The sequence below is a fragment of the Ambystoma mexicanum genome, chromosome 10 (genome assembly GCF_040938575.1).
Source record: "Ambystoma mexicanum isolate Mex_15411 chromosome 10, UKY_AmexF1_1, whole genome shotgun sequence".
Classification (NCBI taxonomy): Eukaryota; Metazoa; Chordata; class Amphibia; order Caudata; family Ambystomatidae; genus Ambystoma; species Ambystoma mexicanum.
Window position 1 is genome coordinate 75,463,495 of NC_090932.1, and position 14,251 is coordinate 75,477,745.

Sequence of the window (14,251 nt, forward strand, 5' to 3'; positions counted from 1 at the left end):
CCCCCACCCCCCAGCCACCAGGGGCAGCCTCCACCATTCCCCCACTCTTGTCTCCCATCACCCCCACCCCCCAGCCACCAGGGGCAGCCTCCACCAGGCCCCCACTCATGTCCCCTATTACCCCAACCCCCAGCAGTGCAGGGGCAGCCTCCACCAGGCCCCCACCCATGTCTACCACCACACCCACCCCCCAGCCACCAGGGGCAGCCTCCACCAGGCCCCCACTCATGTCTCCCACCACCCCCACCCCCCAGCAGTGCAGGGGCTGCCTCCACCAGGCCCCCACTCATGTCCAACTCATGTCTCCCACCACCCCCACCCCCCAGCAGTGCAGGGGCAGCCTCCACCAGGCCCCCACACATGTCCCCATGCACCCCCACCCCCCAGCAGTGCAGGGGTAGCCTCCACCAGGCCCACACTCATGTCTCCCATCACCCCCACCCCCCAGCCACCAGGGGCAGCCTCCACCAGGCCCCCACTCAAGTCTCCCACCACCCCCACCCCCCAGCAGTGCAGGGGCAGCCTCTACCAGGCCCCTACCCATGTCTACCACCACCCCACCCCCCAGCCACCAGGGGCAGCCTCCACCAGGCCCCCACTCATGTCTCCTATTACCCCCACCACCCAGCAGTGCAGGGGCAGACTCCACCAGGCCCCCACTCATGTCCCCATGCACCCCCACCCCCCAGCAGTGCAGGGGCAGCCTCCACCAGGCCCCCACCCATGTCTATCACCACCCCCACCCCCCAGCAGTGCAGGGGCAGCCTCCACCAGGCCCACACTCATGTCTCCCATCACCCCCACCTCCCAGCCACCAGGGGCAGCCTCCACCAGGCCCCCACTCATGTCCCCTATTACCCCCACCCCCCAGCAGTGCAGGGGCAGCCTCCACCAGGCCCCCACTCATATCCCCATGCACCCCCACCCCCCAGCAGTGCAGGGGCAACCTCCACCAGGCCCCCACTCATGTCTCCCACCACCCCCACCCCCCAGCAGTGCAGGGGCAGCCTCCACCAGGCCCCCACTCATGTCCCCATGCACCCCCACCCCCCAGCAGTGCAGGGGCAGCCTCCACCAGGCCCCCACCCATGTCTACCACCACCCCCACCCCCCAGCCACCAGGGGCAGCCTCCACCAGGCCCCCACTCATGTCCCCTATTACCCCCACCGCCCAGCAGTGCAGGGGCAGCCTCCACCAGGCCCCCACTCATGTCCCCTATTACCCCCACCCCCCAGCAGTGCAGGGGCAGCCGCCACCAGGCCCCCACCCATGTCTACCACCACCCCCACCCCCCAGCCACCAGGGGCAGCCTCCACTAGGCCCCTACTCATGTCCCCTATTACCCCCACCCCCCAGCAGTTCAGGGGCAGCCTCCACCAGGCCCCCACTCATGTCCCCATGCACCCCCACCCCCCAGCAGTGCAGGGGCAGCCTCCACCAGGCCCCCACCGATGTCTCCCACCAACCCCACCCCCCAGCCACCAGGGTCAGCCTCCACCAGGCCCCCACTCATGTCCCCATGCACTCCCACCCCCCAGCAGTGCAGGGGCAGCCTCCACCAGGCCCCCACCCATGTCTCCCACCCCCCAGCCACCAGGGGCAGCCTCCACCAGGACCCCACTCATGTCTCCCACCACCCCCACCCCCCAGCAGTGCAGGGGCAGCCTCCACCAGGCCCCCACTCATGTCCCCATGCACCCCCACCCCCCAGCAGTGCAGGGGCAGCCTCCACCAGGCCCCCACCCATGTCTCCCACCACCCCCACCCCCCAGCCACCAGGGTCAGCCTCCACTCATGTCTCCCACCACCCCCATCCCCCAGCAGTGCAGGGGCAGCCTCCACCAGGCCCCCACTCATGTCCCCATGCACTCCCACCCCCCAGCAGTGCAGGGGCAGCCTCCACCAGGCCCCCACCCATGTCTACCACCACCCCCACCCCCAGCAGTGCAGGGGCAGCCTCCACCAGGCCCCCACTCATGTCTCCCATCACCCCCACCCCCCAGCCACCAGGGGCAGCCTCCACCAGGCCCCCACTCATGTCTCCCACCACCCCCACCCCCCAGCAGTGCAGGGGCAGCCTCCACCAGGCCCCCACACATGTCCCCATGCACCCCCACCCCCCAGCAGTGCAGGGGCAGCCTCCACCAGGCCCACACTCATGTCTCCCATCACCCCCACCCCCCCAGCCACCAGGGGCAGCCTCCACCAGGCCCCCACTCATGTCTCCCACCACCCCCACCCCCCAGCAGTGCAGGGGCAGCCTCCACCAGGCCCCTACCCATGTCTACCACCACCCCCACCCCCCAGCCACCAGGGGCAGCCTCCACCAGGCCCCCACTCATGTCCCCTATTACCCCCACCCCCCAGCAGTGCAGGGGCAGCCTCCACCAGGCCCCCACTCATGTCCCCATACACCCCCACCCCCCAGCAGTGCAGGGGCAGCCTCCACCAGGCCCCCACCCATGTCTACCACCACCCCCACCCCCCAGCAGTGCAGGGGCAGCCTCCACCAGGCCCACACTTATGTCTCCCATCACCCCCACCCCCCAGCCACCAGGGGCAGCCTCCACCAGGCCCCCACTCATGTCCCCTAGTAACCCCACCCCCCAGCAGTGCAGGGGCAGCCTCCACCAGGCCCCCACTCATGTCCCCATGCACCCCCACCCCGCAGCAGTGCAGGGGCAGCCTCCACCAGGCCCCCACTCATGTCTCCGACCACCCCCACCCCGCAGCAGTGCAGGGGCAGCCTCCACCAGGCCCCCACTCATGTCTCACACCACCCCCACTCCCAGCAGTGCAGGGGCAGCCTCCACCAGGCCCCCACTCATGTCTCCCATCACCCCAACCCCCCAGCCACCAGGGGCAGCCTCCACCCGGCCCCCACTCATGTCTCCCATCACCCCCAGCCACCAGGGGCAGCCTCCACCAGGCCCCCACTCATGTCCCCTATTACCCCCACCCCCCAGCAGTGCAGGGGCGGCCTCCACCAGGCCCCCACCCATGTCTACCACCACCCCCACCCCCCCAGCCACCAGGGGCAGCCTCCACCAGGCCCCCACTCATGTCTCCCACCACCCCCACCCCCCAGCAGTGCAGGGGCTGCCTCCAGCAGGCCCCCACTCATGTCCAACTCATGTCTCCCACCACCCCCACCCCCCAGCAGTGCAGGGGCAGCCTCCACCAGGACCCCACACATGTCCCCATGCACCCCCACCCCCAGCAGTGCAGGAGCAGCCTCCACCAGGCCCACACTCATGTCTTCCATCACCCCCACCCCCGAGCCACCAGGGGCAGCCTCCACCAGGCCCCCACTCATGTCTCCCACCACCCCCACACCCCAGCAGTGCAGGGGCACCCTCCACCAGGCCCCTACCCATGTCTACCACCACCCCCATCCCCCAGCCACCGGGGGCAGCCTCCACCAGGCCCTCACTCATGTCCTCTATTACCCCCACCCCCCAGCAGTGCAGGGGCAGCCTCCACCAGACCCCCACTCATGTCTCCCACCACCCCCACCCCCCAGCCGTGCAGGGGCAGCCTCCACCAGGCCCCCACCAATGACTACCACCACCCCCACCCCCCAGCCACCAGGGACAGCCTCCACCAGGCCCCCACTCATGTCCCCTATTACCCCGACCCGCCAGCAGTGCAGGGGCAGCCTCCACCAGGCCCCCACTCATGTCCCCATGCACCCCCAGCCCCCAGCAGTGCAGGGGCAGCCTCCACCAGGCCCCCACCCATGTCTACCACCACCCCACCCGCAAAAAGTGCAGGGGCAGCCTTCACCAGGCCCCCACTCATGTCTCCCATCGCCCCCACCCCCAGCCACCAGGGGCAGCCTCCACCAGGCCCCCACTCATGTCTCCCACCACCCCCAGCCCCCAGCAGTGCAGGGGCAGCCTCCACCAGGCCCCCACTCATGTCTCCCATCACCCCACCCCCCAGCCACCAGGGGCAGCATCCATCAGGCACCCACCCATGTCTACCACCACCCCCACCCCCCAGCCACCAGGGGCATCCTCCACCAGGCCCCCACTCATGTCTCCCACCACCCCCACCCCCCAGCAGTGCAGGGGCAGCCTCCACCAGGCCCCCACTCATGTCCAACTCATGTCTCCCACCACCCCCACCCCCCAGCAGTGCAGAGGCAGCCTCCACCAGGCCCCCACTCATGTCCCCATGCACCCCCACCCCCCAGCAGTGCAGGGGCAGCCTCCACCAGGCCCACACTCATGTCTCCCATCACCCCCACCCCCCAGCCACCAGGGGCAGCCTCCGCCAGGCCCCTACTCATGTCTCCCACCTCCCCCACCCCTCAGCAGTGCAGGGGCAGCCTCCACCAGGCCCCCACCCATGTCTACCACCACCCCCACCCCCCTGCCACCAGGGGCAGCCTCCACCAGGCCCCCACTCATGTCCCCTATTACCCCCACCCCCCAGCAGTGCAGGGGTAGCCTCCACCAGGCCCCCACTCATGTCCCCATGCACCCCCACCCCCCAGCAGTGCAGGGGCAGCCTCCACCAGGCCCCCACCCATGTCTACCACCACCCCCACACCCCAGCAGTGCAGGGGCAGCCTCCACCAGGCCCCCACTCATGTCTCCCATCACCCCCACCCCCCAGCCACCAGGGGCAGCCTCCACCAGGCCCCCACTCATATCTCCCACCACCCCCACCCCCCAGCAGTGCATGGGCAGCCTCCACCAGGCCCCCACTCATGTCTCCCATCACCCCCACCCCCCAGCCACCAGGGGCAGCCTCCACCAGGCCCCCACTCATGTCCCCTATTACCCCCACCCCCAGCAGTGCAGGAGCAGCCTCCACCAGGCCCCCACTCATGTCCCCATGCACCCGCACCCCCCAGCAGTGCAGGGGCAGCCTCCACCAGGCCCCCACCCATGACTACAACCACCCCCACCCCTCAGCAGTGCAGGGGCAGCCTCCACCAGGCCCACACTCATGTCTCCCATCACCCCCACACCCAGCTACCAGGGGCAGCCTCCACCAGGCCCCCACTCATGCCTCCCACCACCCCCACCCCCCAGCAGTGCAGGGGCAGCCTCTACCAGGCCCCCACTCATGTCTCCCATCACCCCAACGCCCAGCCACCAGGGGCAGCCTCCACCAGGCCCCCACTCATGCCTCCCACCACCCCCACCCCCCAGCAGTGCAGGGGCAGCCTCCACCAGGCCCACACTCATGTCTCCCATCAACCCCACCCTCCAGCCACCAGGGGCAGCCTCCACCAGGCCCCCACTCATGTACCCTATTACCCCCACCCCCCAGCACTGCAGGGGCAGCCTCCACCAGGCCCCCACTCATGTCCCCATGCACCCCAACCCCCCAGCCGTGCAGGGGCAGCCTCCACCAGGCCCCCACCAATGTCTCCCACCACCCCCACCCCCCAGCCACCAGGGTCAGCCTCCACCAGGCCCACACTCATGTGTCCCACCACCCCCATCCTCCAGCAGTGCAGGGGCAGCCTCCACCAGGCCCCCACTCATGTCCCCATGCACTCCCACCCCCCAGCAGTGCAGTGGCAGCCTCCACCAGGCCCCCACCCATGTCTACCACCACCCCCACCCCCAGCAGTGCAGGGGCAGCCTCCACCCGGCCCCCACTCATGTGTCCCATCACCCCCACCCCCCAGCCACCAGGGGCAGCCTCCACCAGGCCCCCACTCATGTCCCCTATTACCCCCACCCCCCAGCAGTGCAGGGGCAGCCTCCAACAGGCCCCCACCCATGTCTACCACCACCCTCACACCCCAGCCACCAGGGGCAGCCTCCACCAGGCCCCCACCCATGTCTACCACCACCCCCACCCCCCAGCAGTGCAGGGGCAGCCTCCACCAGGCCCACACTTATGTCTCCCATCACCCCCACCCCCCAGCCACCAGGGGCAGCCTCCACCAGGCCCCCACTCATGTCCCCTAGTAACCCCACCCCCCAGCAGTGCAGGGGCAGCCTCCACCAGGCCCCCACTCATGTCCCCATGCACCCCCACCCCGCAGCAGTGCAGGGGCAGCCTCCACCAGGCCCCCACTCATGTCTCCGACCACCCCCACCCCGCAGCAGTGCAGGGGCAGCCTCCACCAGGCCCCCACTCATGTCTCACACCACCCCCACTCCCAGCAGTGCAGGGGCAGCCTCCACCAGGCTCCCACTCATGTCTCCCATCACCCCAACCCCCCAGCCACCAGGGGCAGCCTCCACCCGGCCCCCACTCATGTCTCCCATCACCCCCAGCCACCAGGGGCAGCCTCCACCAGGCCCCCACTCATGTCCCCTATTACCCCCACCCCCCAGCAGTGCAGGGGCGGCCTCCACCAGGCCCCCACCCATGTCTACCACCACCCCCACCCCCCCAGCCACCAGGGGCAGCCTCCACCAGGCCCCCACTCATGTCTCCCACCACCCCCACCCCCCAGCAGTGCAGGGGCTGCCTCCAGCAGGCCCCCACTCATGTCCAACTCATGTCTCCCACCACCCCCACCCCCCAGCAGTGCAGGGGCAGCCTCCACCAGGACCCCACACATGTCCCCATGCACCCCCACCCCCAGCAGTGCAGGAGCAGCCTCCACCAGGCCCACACTCATGTCTTCCATCACCCCCACCCCCGAGCCACCAGGGGCAGCCTCCACCAGGCCCCCACTCATGTCTCCCACCACCCCCACACCCCAGCAGTGCAGGGGCACCCTCCACCAGGCCCCTACCCATGTCTACCACCACCCCCATCCCCCAGCCACCGGGGGCAGCCTCCACCAGGCCCTCACTCATGTCCTCTATTACCCCCACCCCCCAGCAGTGCAGGGGCAGCCTCCACCAGACCCCCACTCATGTCTCCCACCACCCCCACCCCCCAGCCGTGCAGGGGCAGCCTCCACCAGGCCCCCACCAATGACTACCACCACCCCCACCCCCCAGCCACCAGGGACAGCCTCCACCAGGCCCCCACTCATGTCCCCTATTACCCCGACCCGCCAGCAGTGCAGGGGCAGCCTCCACCAGGCCCCCACTCATGTCCCCATGCACCCCCAGCCCCCAGCAGTGCAGGGGCAGCCTCCACCAGGCCCCCACCCATGTCTACCACCACCCCACCCGCAAAAAGTGCAGGGGCAGCCTTCACCAGGCCCCCACTCATGTCTCCCATCGCCCCCACCCCCAGCCACCAGGGGCAGCCTCCACCAGGCCCCCACTCATGTCTCCCACCACCCCCAGCCCCCAGCAGTGCAGGGGCAGCCTCCACCAGGCCCCCACTCATGTCTCCCATCACCCCACCCCCCAGCCACCAGGGGCAGCATCCATCAGGCACCCACCCATGTCTACCACCACCCCCACCCCCCAGCCACCAGGGGCATCCTCCACCAGGCCCCCACTCATGTCTCCCACCACCCCCACCCCCCAGCAGTGCAGGGGCAGCCTCCACCAGGCCCCCACTCATGTCCAACTCATGTCTCCCACCACCCCCACCCCCCAGCAGTGCAGAGGCAGCCTCCACCAGGCCCCCACTCATGTCCCCATGCACCCCCACCCCCCAGCAGTGCAGGGGCAGCCTCCACCAGGCCCACACTCATGTCTCCCATCACCCCCACCCCCCAGCCACCAGGGGCAGCCTCCGCCAGGCCCCTACTCATGTCTCCCACCTCCCCCACCCCTCAGCAGTGCAGGGGCAGCCTCCACCAGGCCCCCACCCATGTCTACCACCACCCCCACCCCCCTGCCACCAGGGGCAGCCTCCACCAGGCCCCCACTCATGTCCCCTATTACCCCCACCCCCCAGCAGTGCAGGGGTAGCCTCCACCAGGCCCCCACTCATGTCCCCATGCACCCCCACCCCCCAGCAGTGCAGGGGCAGCCTCCACCAGGCCCCCACCCATGTCTACCACCACCCCCACCCCCCAGCAGTGCAGGGGCAGCCTCCACCAGGCCCCCACTCATGTCTCCCATCACCCCCACCCCCCAGCCACCAGGGGCAGCCTCCACCAGGCCCCCACTCATATCTCCCACCACCCCCACCCCCCAGCAGTGCATGGGCAGCCTCCACCAGGCCCCCACTCATGTCTCCCATCACCCCCACCCCCCAGCCACCAGGGGCAGCCTCCACCAGGCCCCCACTCATGTCCCCTATTACCCCCACCCCCAGCAGTGCAGGAGCAGCCTCCACCAGGCCCCCACTCATGTCCCCATGCACCCGCACCCCCCAGCAGTGCAGGGGCAGCCTCCACCAGGCCCCCACCCATGACTACAACCACCCCCACCCCTCAGCAGTGCAGGGGCAGCCTCCACCAGGCCCACACTCATGTCTCCCATCACCCCCACACCCAGCTACCAGGGGCAGCCTCCACCAGGCCCCCACTCATGCCTCCCACCACCCCCACCCCCCAGCAGTGCAGGGGCAGCCTCTACCAGGCCCCCACTCATGTCTCCCATCACCCCAACGCCCAGCCACCAGGGGCAGCCTCCACCAGGCCCCCACTCATGCCTCCCACCACCCCCACCCCCCAGCAGTGCAGGGGCAGCCTCCACCAGGCCCACACTCATGTCTCCCATCAACCCCACCCTCCAGCCACCAGGGGCAGCCTCCACCAGGCCCCCACTCATGTCCCCTATTACCCCCACCCCCCAGCACTGCAGGGGCAGCCTCCAACAGGCCCCCACTCATGTCCCCATGCACCCCAACCCCCCAGCCGTGCAGGGGCAGCCTCCACCAGGCCCCCACCAATGTCTCCCACCACCCCCACCCCCCAGCCACCAGGGTCAGCATCCACCAGGCCCACACTCATGTGTCCCACCACCCCCATCCTCCAGCAGTGCAGGGGCAGCCTCCACCAGGCCCCCACTCATGTCCCCATGCACTCCCACCCCCCAGCAGTGCAGTGGCAGCCTCCACCAGGCCCCCACCCATGTCTACCACCACCCCCACCCCCAGCAGTGCAGGGGCAGCCTCCACCCGGCCCCCACTCATGTGTCCCATCACCCCCACCCCCCAGCCACCAGGGGCAGCCTCCACCAGGCCCCCACTCATTTCTCCCACCACCCCCACCCCCCAGCAGTGCAGGGGCAGCCTCCACCAGGCCCCCAGTCATGTCTCCCATCACCCCCACCCCCAGCCACCAGGGGCAGCCTCCACCAGGCCCCCACTCATGTCTTCCATCACCCCCACCCCCAGCCACCAGGGGCAGCCTCCACCAGGCCCCCACTCATGTCCCCTATTACCCCCACCCCCCAGCAGTGCAGGGGCAGCCTCCACCAGGCCCCCACCCATGTCTACCACCACCCTCACACCCCAGCCACCAGGGGCAGCCTCCACCAGGCCCCCACTCATGTCTCCCACCACCCCCACCCCCCAGCAGTGCAGGGGCTGCCTCCACCAGGGCCCCACTCATGTCCAACTCATGTCTCCCACCACCCCCACCCCCCAGCAGTGCAGGGGCAGCCTTCACCAGGCCCCCACACATGTCCCCATGCACCCCCACCCCCAGCAGTGCAGGGGCAGCCTCCACCAGGCCCACACTCATGTCTCCCATCACCCCCACCCCCCAGCCACCAGGGGCAGCCTCCACCAGGCCCCCACTCATGTCTCCCACCACCCCCACTCCCCGGCAGTGCAGGGGCAGCCTCCACCAGGCCACTACCCATGTCTACCACCACCCCCACCCCCAGCCACCAGGGGCAGCCTCCACCAGGCCCCTACTCATGTCCCCTATTACCCCCACCCCCCAGCAGTGCAGGGGCAGCCCCCACCAGGCCCCCACTCATGTCCCCTATTACCCCCACCCCCCAGCAGTGCAGGGGTAGCCTCCACCAGGCCCCCACTCATGTCCCCATGCACCCCCACCCCCCAGCAGTGCAGGGGCAGCCTCCACCAGGCCCCCACCCATGTCTACCACCACCCCCACCCCCCAGCAGTGCAGGGGCAGCCTCCACCAGGCCCCCACTCATGTCTCCCATCACCCCCACCCCCCAGCCACCAGGGGCAGCCTCCACCAGGCCCCCACTCATATCTCCCACCACCCCCACCCCCCAGCAGTGCATGGGCAGCCTCCACCAGGCCCCCACTCATGTCTCCCATCACCCCCACCCCCCAGCCACCAGGGGCAGCCTCCACCAGGTCCCCACTCATGTCCCCTATTACCCCCACCCCCAGCAGTGCAGGAGCAGCCTCCACCAGGCCCCCACTCATGTCCCCATGCACCCGCACCCCCCAGCAGTGCAGGGGCAGCCTCCACCAGGCCCCCACCCATGACTACAACCACCCCCACCCCTCAGCAGTGCAGGGGCAGCCTCCACCAGGCCCACACTCATGTCTCCCATCACCCCCACACCCAGCTACCAGGGGCAGCCTCCACCAGGCCCCCACTCATGCCTCCCACCACCCCCACCCCCCAGCAGTGCAGGGGCAGCCTCTACCAGGCCCCCACTCATGTCTCCCATCACCCCAACGCCCAGCCACCAGGGGCAGCCTCCACCAGGCCCCCACTCATGCCTCCCACCACCCCCACCCCCCAGCAGTGCAGGGGCAGCCTCCACCAGGCCCACACTCATGTCTCCCATCAACCCCACCCTCCAGCCACCAGGGGCAGCCTCCACCAGGCCCCCACTCATGTCCCCTATTACCCCCACCCCCCAGCACTGCAGGGGCAGCCTCCAACAGGCCCCCACTCATGTCCCCATGCACCCCAACCCCCCAGCCGTGCAGGGGCAGCCTCCACCAGGCCCCCACCAATGTCTCCCACCACCCCCACCCCCCAGCCACCAGGGTCAGCATCCACCAGGCCCACACTCATGTGTCCCACCACCCCCATCCTCCAGCAGTGCAGGGGCAGCCTCCACCAGGCCCCCACTCATGTCCCCATGCACTCCCACCCCCCAGCAGTGCAGTGGCAGCCTCCACCAGGCCCCCACCCATGTCTACCACCACCCCCACCCCCAGCAGTGCAGGGGCAGCCTCCACCCGGCCCCCACTCATGTGTCCCATCACCCCCACCCCCCAGCCACCAGGGGCAGCCTCCACCAGGCCCCCACTCATTTCTCCCACCACCCCCACCCCCCAGCAGTGCAGGGGCAGCCTCCACCAGGCCCCCAGTCATGTCTCCCATCACCCCCACCCCCAGCCACCAGGGGCAGCCTCCACCAGGCCCCCACTCATGTCTTCCATCACCCCCACCCCCAGCCACCAGGGGCAGCCTCCACCAGGCCCCCACTCATGTCCCCTATTACCCCCACCCCCCAGCAGTGCAGGGGCAGCCTCCACCAGGCCCCCACCCATGTCTACCACCACCCTCACACCCCAGCCACCAGGGGCAGCCTCCACCAGGCCCCCACTCATGTCTCCCACCACCCCCACCCCCCAGCAGTGCAGGGGCTGCCTCCACCAGGGCCCCACTCATGTCCAACTCATGTCTCCCACCACCCCCACCCCCCAGCAGTGCAGGGGCAGCCTTCACCAGGCCCCCACACATGTCCCCATGCACCCCCACCCCCAGCAGTGCAGGGGCAGCCTCCACCAGGCCCACACTCATGTCTCCCATCACCCCCACCCCCCAGCCACCAGGGGCAGCCTCCACCAGGCCCCCACTCATGTCTCCCACCACCCCCACTCCCCGGCAGTGCAGGGGCAGCCTCCACCAGGCCACTACCCATGTCTACCACCACCCCCACCCCCAGCCACCAGGGGCAGCCTCCACCAGGCCCCTACTCATGTCCCCTATTACCCCCACCCCCCAGCAGTGCAGGGGCAGCCCCCACCAGGCCCCCACTCATGTCTCCCACCACCCCCACCCCCCAGCAGTGCAGGGGCAGCCTCCACCAGGCCCCCACCAATGTCTACCACCACCCCCACCCCCCAGCCACCAGGGGCAGCCTCCACCAGGCCCCCACTCATGTCCCCTATTACCCCCACCCCTCAGCAGTGCAGGGGCAGCCTCCACCAGGCCCCCACTCATGTCCCCAGGCACCCCCACCCCCCAGCAGTGCAGGGGCAGCCTCCACCAGGCCCCCACCCATGTCTACCACCACCCCCACCCGCAAGCAGTGCAGGGGCAGCCTTCACCAGGCCCCCACTCATGTCTCCCATCGCCCCCAGCCACCAGGGGCAGCCTCCACCAGGCCCCCACTCATGTCTCCCACCACCCCCACCCCCCAGCACTGCAGGGGCAGCCTCCACCAGGCCCCCACTCATGTCCCCATGCACCCCAACCCCCCAGCCGTGCAGGGGCAGCCTCCACCAGGCCCCCACCAATGTCTCCCACCACCCCCACCCCCCAGCCACCAGGGTCAGCCTCCACCAGGCCCCCACTCATGTCTAACTCATGTCTCCCACCACCCCCACCCCCCAGCAGTGCAGGGGCAGCCTCCACCAGGCCCCCACTCATGTCCCCATGCATCCCCACCCCCCAGCAGTGCAGGGGCAGCCTCCACCAGGCCCCCACCCATGTCTACCACCACCCCCACCCCCCAGCCACCAGGGGCAGCCTCCACCATTCCCCCACTCATGTCCCCTATTACCACCACCCCCCAGCAGTGGAGGGGCAGCCTCCACCAGGCCCCTAGTCATGTCCCCATGCACCCCCACCCCCCAGCAGTGCAGGGGCAGCCTCCACCAGGCCCCCACCCATGTCTACCACCACCCCACCCCCAGCAGTGCGGGGGCAGCCTCCACCAGGCCCCCACTCATATCTCCCATCACCCCCACCCCCCAGCCACCAGGGGCAGCCTCCACCAGGCCCCCACCCATGTCTACCACCACCCCCACCGCCCAGCCACCAGGGGCAGCCTCCACCAGGCCCCCACTCATGTCTCCCACCACCCCCACCCCCCAGCAGTGCGGGGGCAGCCTCCACCAGGCCCCCACTCATATCTCCCATCACCCCCACCCCCCAGCCACCAGGGGCAGCCTCCACCAGGCCCCCACCCATGTCTACCACCACCCCCACCGCCCAGCCACCAGGGGCAGCCTCCACCAGGCCCCCACTCATGTCTCCCACCACCCCCATCCCCCAGCAGTGCAGGGGCAGCCTCCACCAGGCCCCCACTCATGTCCAACTCATGTCTCTCACCACCCCCACCCCCCAGCAGTGCAGGGGCAGCCTCCACCAGGCCCCCACTCATGTCCCCATGCACCCCCACCCCCCAGCAGTGCAGGGGCAGCCTCCACCAGGCCCCCACCCATGTCTCCCACCACCCCCACCCCCCAGCCACCAGGGGCAGCCTCCACCAGGCCCCCACTCATGTCTCCCACCACCCCCACCCCCCAGCAGTGCAGGGACAGCCTCCACCAGGCCCCCACCCATGTCTCCCACCACCCCCAGCCACCAGGGGCAGCCTCCACCAGGCCCCCACTCATGACTCCCACCACCCCCACCCCCCAGCAGTGCAGGGGCAGCCTCACCAGGCTCCCACTCATGTCCCCATGCACCCCCTCCCCTCCGCAGTGCAGGGGCAGCCTCCACCAGTCCCCCACCCATGTCTACCACCACCCCCACCCCCCAGCAGTGCAGGGGCAGCCTCCACCAGGCCCCCACTCATGTCGCCCATCACCCCCACCCCCCAGCCACCAGGGGCAGCCTCCACCAGGCCCCCACTCATGTCTCCCACCACCCCCACCCCCCTGCAGTGCAGGGGCAGCCTCCACCAGGCCCCCACTCATGTCTCCCATCACCCCCACCCCCCAGCCACCAGGGGCAGTCTCCACCAGGCCCCCACTCATGTCTCCCATCACCCCCACCCCCAGCCACCAGGGGCAGCCTCCACCAGGCCCCCACTCATGTCCCCTATTACCCCCTCCCCCAGCAGTGCAGAGGCAGCCTCCACCAGGCCCCCACCCATGTCTACCACCACCCCCACCCCCAGCCACCAGGGGCAGCCTCCACCAGGCCCCCACTCATGTCTCCCACCACCCCCACCCCCCAGAAGTGCAGGGGCAGCCTCCACCAGGCCCCCACTCATGTCCAACTCATGTCTCCCACCACCCCACCCCCCAGCAGTGCAGGGGCAGCCTCCACCAGGCCCCCACTCATGTCCCCATGCACCCCCACCCCCCAGCATTGCAGGGGCAGCCTCCACCAGGCCCACACTCATGTCTCCCATCACCCCCACCCCCCAGCCACCAGGGGCAGCCTCCACCAGGCCCCCACTCATGTCTCCCATCACCCCCACACCCCAGCAGTGCAGGGGCAGCCTCCACCAGGCCCCCACCCATGTCTACCACCACCCCCACCCCCCAGGAGCAGCCTCCACCAGGCCCCCA